This window comes from Tamandua tetradactyla, chromosome 3 (genome assembly GCF_023851605.1).
Source record: "Tamandua tetradactyla isolate mTamTet1 chromosome 3, mTamTet1.pri, whole genome shotgun sequence".
Classification (NCBI taxonomy): Eukaryota; Metazoa; Chordata; class Mammalia; order Pilosa; family Myrmecophagidae; genus Tamandua; species Tamandua tetradactyla.
Window position 1 is genome coordinate 17,375,153 of NC_135329.1, and position 6,496 is coordinate 17,381,648.

Here is a 6,496-nt window from a genome sequence, read left to right on the forward strand (position 1 = left end):
GACTCTGCAATTTTAGCAAGATGAGTAGGCGTCAGGTGGTCTAAAGATCACACCGCATGAAACACAAACACAGCCACACAAGTTGGAGGCCATATCTTTGTGCCATGGGATGAAAGTAAGGAGGAAGCCAGGAGATCCAGGTAAGGGGGTCATCCCCTCCTCTTCAGAACCTGCCATTTGTCACCAAATGACTCTGAGATTATGTACATGAAGGTGACAGGGACAAGAAGAATGGCGGAGCTACTGTTTCTGCTAAAAAAAAATTTGAGTTTTGATGGATATACACTTTATATGCAAATTAATCTTCAGTCTATTCTGAAAACAAGGCAGAGTCAGCTTCCCCATGATTCACTTACATTAATTCACTCAAACCACATGTAGCGAGCTCCTATCATGAATCATGCCCTGCTAAGCCCTAGGGGCACGAGTATGGTGCCCATACTAAAGGACTCCCCGTGCTTTAGCCACTGCTACCCCAGGGATTCTTGACTCCACAATATCAAGGAACTTCATGCTAATCCTGGCTACGTGGATTTTGGAAGCGGCTGTGTGAAAAATTTTAAGTACTAGGAAAAGCTGCGAGAGGCCTGAGGAACTTATGACCCTGAGCAAAAGCAGAGCTAAGTGGTCCATTCCTTGGGATGATGGGCAGAAGCAAGAATAGAAGTTCTAGAGAAGATATATACATTCTGAGTTCACCTACAGATGAGTGGAAGAGGCTGGTGGAAAGGGTGGGCCTGGCACACACAGCAGAGGGATCCCTGGGGCTTTGTCACTAGCATCCCAAACTCACACACACACACAGTTTTAGGTCCTGTCAGTGACTCTGACCCAAGCTCCTGGATTCTGCATCCCAGCGGTAACCTGAGCATATGGGCAAGGGGTATGGCCCACAAAAAGGGAGCAGTGCCCTCCGCTTGGCAAAAGCTCCTTCCAGAGTTGTATTCATTTCCTAGGGCTGTGATAAAAAAGTACCATCAACTTGGTGGCTTAAAACTATAGAAATTTATTCTCTTATAGTTCTGGAGACTAGATGTTCAAAATCAAAGTATAAATAGGGCCATGTTTTCTCCAGGGGCTCTAGAAAGACTCTTTCCTTACCTCTTCCTAGATCTGGGTGATTATGGGTCATCCTTAGCAGCCCTTGGCTTGTGGCTGCATCACTCCCATCTCTGCCTCACAGGACCTTCTCCGTTTCTGCATTTGTGTGTCTCCCAATCTCCCTCTCCTTATAAGGACGCCAGTTATTGGTTTGGGGTCCTCTTTAATCCAGAATGGCCCCATCCTAACTTGATTGCATCTGCAAAGACCACTTTTCTAAATAAGGGCATGGTCACGGGTTCTGGGTGGACATGAATTTTGTGGGGGAGGGGGGAGAATTATTGAGCCCAGTACAAGAATCAAAGACAAGCTGTTTCGCCAGCCCCCTGGCTCTTTCATGATCATGGGGCCCGTTTGTCCCTTCCCACCCTTTTCTCCCATCGTCCTTAAAACCCATACTCTAGCTTCTCATTGTCCTCAAGAACTGGCCTTCTCTGCAGCCTCCATGTCCAATTGAGCAAATCCATGTCTCTCCTCCCAGACCACATACCCCATCAAAGGCCACCCATCCCTACCAGGCAGGGTTCTGATCTAAGAGGCCCTCTGCTACCATTTCCTACCTCAGAACGTCAGTAAAGACCACTGCTGGTCTAGACAGACCAATATAGACTCATTGTCTCATTCTTTTATGAGCCTGAGTCTTCTCTTTCCAACTGGATTGGAAGTCACTTAAAGATAGGATTATTGCTATGCTCTCCAAACTGCCTCGCAGAACCTAGGCAGGGGCTTGATCCATAAAGGTACTTCATTAAGTCCTTATCCATTTGACTTGCTCCTCTTACCCATTTTCAACCAGTCATCGGGTATAAGCAGCCACTTCGAGGCACAACACAGCAGAAAGTAGAAAGGGAGGTAGCTTTGATATGAACACAGCTGGGATTCGAATTCTAGTCCTACCACTAAATGTGTGTGCTGTGCAATCTTTGGCCAAGTACCTAACATCTCTGAGCCTTGATTTTCTTATCCTTAAAGTAAGGATGGTAATATGCCATATAAAATTTATCATTAAAACTAAGTGAGATGATATGTGTGGAAGTACCTAGCATGCACTTTCCTTGTTTCATTTTCCCCTTTCCCTTCCCTTTTCTTCCTCTGATCAAAGAAACACATACACTTACATATAACAGTTCACGGAGGGAACTGAACAGTTCAGTTCAATTGGTATGGTGACAAGTCTACTGCTGGGATTCAGGCAACTGCGACTCTGCCACAGGGGCTCCCCCTTTGAGAGCTTCAGTTTCCTCTTCAGTAAAATGGGAGAAGGGCTCCTACCAGTTCTGGCCAAATCCCCCCCTCAAAGATAGTCAAGGGGTTCTGGGTGACATTATCCATAAGCTGGGACCTCCAGGGCACACAAGTTTGGCACAAGCCTACCCATGCACCTGTGAGCCCTGATGGAAAGCATGTGTTTGAAAAGTGTGAACTTTCACAGAGCTCTGGGGGCTGCCACGGTAGTGGAGGTCAGAGGCTATGCTTGCCTTGGACCCATGGATCTTGGAAAGCCCAGTACAAGCAACCCCAGAAGTCCATCCCAGGTTCCAGCTTGGAAGGAGAGCCCCCTGCATGGGATGGGGAGGGGTGTCCAGGCAAGGTGTCCACACTCCTGGCAACAGGGTCCCAGAAGTCCCTGAAGAGTTTCTTTATAAGCTGCTCTCATCACTTTGCTCAGTCTAACCCATTTCAGAGTCTTTAATATTTCAGACGAGCCAGGCATTGCCCAAGCTGATTTGTAGTCTTAGTCATACAAAACACTTCCTCCAAAATGATGCTGCAAGATGACTTGAAGTTAAATATCTCTCTGGCTGTGTGGAGAGTAGAAGCGGCCCACTGGGAGACTTCAGCTTCTTCAAACAGAGTGCAAATCCAGCCATCAAGAGCAGCATTGCCCCATCTGGAGACGCCTGAGGCCTCTGGGCGCCCGCTACACCCCGGTCCTGCCCATGCAGCCAACCATCCTACCTTCTATTTAGCCACTTATATACATATATATATATATTTTTTTAATTGAGATCTCTTCTCATACATATAGTCCATCCAAAGTATACAATCAATGGCTCACAATATCATTATATAGTTGTGTATCATCACCATGATCATTTTTAGAACATTTGCATCACTCCAAAAAAGAAAAAACTCATACATCCCCCTTACCCCCCTACTCCTCCCTCTCATTGACCACTAGTATTTCAATCTACCCATTTTTTTTACCCCATATCTCCACCCTATTATTTACTTATTTTTGTCCTTATTTTCTAACTCATCTGTCCATATCCTGCATAAACGGAGCATCAGACACAAGGTTTTCACAAACACACAGTCATATTGTAAAAAGCTATATAGTTATACAATTGTCTTCAAGAATCAAGGCTATTAGAATACAATTCAACAGTTTCAGGTACTTCCCTCCAGCCACTCCACTGTACCATGAACTAAAAAAGGATTATCTATATAATGCATAAGAATAACTTCCAGGATAACCTCTTGACTCTATTTGAAATCTCTCAGCCACTGAAACTTTATCTCATTTCTCTCTTCCCTTTTTTGGTCAAGAAGGCTTTCTCAGTCCTATGTTGCCAGGTTTTGGCTCATCCAGGAGTCCTATCCCATGTTGCCGGGAAGATTTACACCCCTGGGAGTCATGTTTCAGATAGGGAGGAGGACAGTGAGTTCACCTGCTGAGTTGGCTTAGAAAGGCCACAATCGAGCAATAAAAGAGGTTCTCTGGGTGTGACTTTTAGGCATAATTATAAGTAGGCTTAGCCCATCCTTTGCAGAAATAGGTTTCATAGGGCGAACCCCAAGATCAAGGGCTCAGCCTATTAAATTGGCTGTCCCCACTGCTTACGAGAATATCAGGAATTTCCCAGACAGGGAAGCCGAATATTCCCTCCTTTCTCCTTAGTGCTCCAAGGTGACTTTGCAAATGCTTTTTTATTCTCTGCTCAAATTACTCTGGGATATATTGGGGCATCACACTAACCCATACAAACCAACGAGATCTCATGCTGTATTCAAGATTCCATGTGATGATGTGTTCAAATAAACTGACCGTGGAAGTTAAATTAGATAATGCACTAACCAAAATACAAATTTTGCACCAAATAAACATCTCTCCCTTTGGTCTCACACAGAAGTTGAAGCTTTAAAATATGGACCACATCATCCTTTACCATGTGTTCTAATTTACTTTAGTCCTATCCAGATCAGCTTCATTCACATCTCTAGTTGAAGTCTGGTCACCTTTTCTGCTTTTTTAACAGCTGCTATATGGGGTATTGCTGACTTTCATAGCTTCAGAGCTCTGAGTTTCAGGTGTTACATAAATATCTGAAGTTTCAGGGAATGACCAGGTTATACACAAGTAGCTTAGCATCTCAGAATTTAGAAATAATATTTACGGCTCCGGAATATATGTGACTGCTGTAAGACCTTACAATCTAGGACCCTTTACAATAGGCCCCAACTGAATAACCCAGACTCCCGACTTCGATTATCCAAGTTTGTATATCATAGTTAAGTCCATGTGAATGAGGCATGATAATATTTGTCTTTTTGTTTCTGACATTTCATTCAACATACTATTCTCAAGGTTCATTCACCTAGTTGCATGCCTCACAACTTCATTCCTTCTTGCAGCCGTTCAGTAATCCATTATACGTATACATCACAGTTCCCCTTCTATTCCTCAGTCATTGTACCCTTAGGCCACCTCTATCCATTATGAATTGTGAACACTGCCATTTGGCCACTTTTACTTGCTATTCTGTGCCAGACACTGGACCAAGCACTCCAGACACACAGTCCCATTGAGTCCTCCAGTACCACTATTTCCCCATTTCAGAGAAAAAGAAACTCAGGTCCAAAGAGATTAAATATCGTGCCAGAAGTCACACAGATGGCACGATTTGAAGCCAAGATTCTAACCCTGTTTTCCCCTACTAGCTAAGCCATCTTTCTGGAAGGGCATTCCAGGTGAAGGTGACAGTGAGAGCAAAGGCCCAGTGTCAGAGACTTCAGAGCCATGGGCAGCACACCCAGCCACATGACCAAGGTACCCGCTACTGCGCCAAGCTTGGGGGTAGAGGTCGGGATGGGGAGGCATTCTCTTACCCTGAACCAGGATTATAAAGGTAATTTAAGGCTTGAAAAAAAAAAAAAGAGGGAGTGGGGATGAAATAGCTTCAGAAAGGCTTAATGAAGACTCTGAGGGATGAAAAGTTTACCAGGGCCTTTTCCTGGAACGATTTCTGTGAGATTTGCTGGGGTCCCTCCTTCCCACATAGCTTCCCACTGCCCTGACCTGAAAACCCTCAGAGCTCAAAATCTCAAGGCACCTCCCCCATGACTGTCCCTAACTGGTTTCTGGGCTAGGGAGTCTGTAGGGCCCATGTTTCCAGGGACAAAAGCAGCGACTGTGTGGCAGAGCAAGCGGTGAGATGACTCACAGAAACACAATATTAAACTCTCACTCTTCTTCAACTGACGAGAAATCTCATAGGCAAGCCACTGCAGAGCACGGAAGGCTGAAGGTATCAATACGAAAAGGCCTTGCTGTCTTTCACTGCCCATTCTACCTCAGAGCTCTCTCCTGTAGTTCATCTTCTTTGGAGGAAAAAATCACTTCTCTATTTAAAAATTGATCGAAAGCTGCATCTGAGCTATAGGTTTTTGTTTTGTTTTGTTTTGTTTTGTTTTGATTTTACTATTATTACTTTTATTTTTTTCTCTATATTAACATTCTATATCTTTTTCGGTTATGTTGCTAGTTCTTCTAAACCGATGCAAATGTACTAAGAAATGATGATCATGCATCTATGTGATGGTGTTAAGAATTACTGATTGCGGGCGGGCCGCGGTGGCTCAGCGGGCAAGAGTGCTTGCCTGCCGTGCCGGAGGACCCCGGTTCGATTCCCGGCCCCAGCCCATGTAAAAAACAAACAAACAAACAAAATATAATAAAACAAGAAAATGTTTAAAAATGTTTCCCTTCCTTCCTTCTCTGTCTTTCCTTCCTTTAAAAAAAAAAAAAAAAAAAGAATTACTGATTGCATATGTAGAATGGTATGATCTCTAAATGTTGGGTTAATTTCTTTTTTTCCGTTAATTAAAAAAAAAAAAAAAAGAGAAGGGGTAATTGGAGCTGAAGGGATACAGACTGTACAACGGAACTGGATATAAAAACTCAGAAATGGACAGCACAATACTACCTAATTGTAATGCAATTATGTTAAAACACTGAATGAAGCTGCATGTGAGGTATAGGTTTTGTTTTTTTTTCTTTCTATTATCGTTTTAATTCTTATTCTGTTGTCTTTTTATTTCTTTTTCTAAATCGATGCAAATGTACTAAGAAATGATGAATATGCAACTATGTGATGATATTAAGAATTACTGA